Raw genomic sequence first — 1,050 nt, 5'->3', positions numbered from 1 at the left:
TGTTTTACATAAGGGCTGGACCAGACAGCATCCTCACAGCAGTGTATGAGAGTTCCTTTCTCCCCACATCCCCACCAGTGCTTATTTTTCTTGTTCTTTGTGATGTGTGCCAGTCTCTGTGGCATGAGATGGTACCTCATTGTTGTTTTGATTTGCATCTCCCTGATTATTAGTGATGATTAGCATTTTTTTCATGTGCATTTTGGCCATTTGTATTTCCTCCCTCCCTCCCTCCCTCCTTTCTTTCTTTCTTTCTTTCTTTCTTTCTTTCTTTCTTTCTTTCTTTCTTTCTTTCTTTCTTTCTTTCTTTCTTTCTTTCTTTCTTTCTTTCTCTCTTTCTTTCTCTCTCTCTCTTTCTTTTCTTTCTTTCTTTCTTTCTTTCTTTCTTTCTTTCTTTCTTTCTTTCTTTCTTTCTTTCTTTCTTTCTCTCTTTCTTTCTCTCTCTCTCTTTCTTTTTCTTTCTTTCTTTCTTTCTTTCTTTCTTTCTTTCTTTCTTTCTTTCTTTCTTTCTTTCTTTCTTTCTTTCTTTCTTTCTTTCTTTCTTTCTTTCTTTCTTTCTTTCTTTCTTTCTTTCTTTCTTTCTTTCTTTCTTTCTTTCTTTCTTTCTTTCTTTCTTTCTTTCTTTCTTTCTTTCGGGGTTTTTGGGCCATACCCGGTGACACTCCTGGCTAGCTCCTGGCTTGGGGGACCATATGGGAAGCAGGGGATCAAACCACAGTCTGTCTTAGGCTAGTGCGGGCTCCGGCCCCCATTTATATTTCTTCTTTGAGAAAGTATCTGTTCATTTTTTCTCCCCATTTTTTGATGGGGTTAGATGTATTTTTCTTTTAAAGTTCTCTCAGTACCTTATTAGCCTCTTATCTGATGGGTATTGGTTGAATAGCTTCTCCCATTCTGTGGGTGGCATTTGTATCCTAGCATTATTTCCTTGGAGGTGCAGAAGCTTCTCAGCTTAATATAGTCCCATCTGTTTATCTCTGCTTTGACTTGTTTGGAGAATGATATTAGCTATATTTTCAAAGTCAATCAATAGAGTTCAATGTCATGCTA

This window comes from Suncus etruscus, chromosome 5 (assembly GCF_024139225.1).
Source record: "Suncus etruscus isolate mSunEtr1 chromosome 5, mSunEtr1.pri.cur, whole genome shotgun sequence".
In the NCBI taxonomy this organism is placed as follows: domain Eukaryota; kingdom Metazoa; phylum Chordata; class Mammalia; order Eulipotyphla; family Soricidae; genus Suncus; species Suncus etruscus.
The sequence above is the reverse complement of the archived record's forward strand: the minus strand, read 5'-3'. Positions refer to the sequence as shown.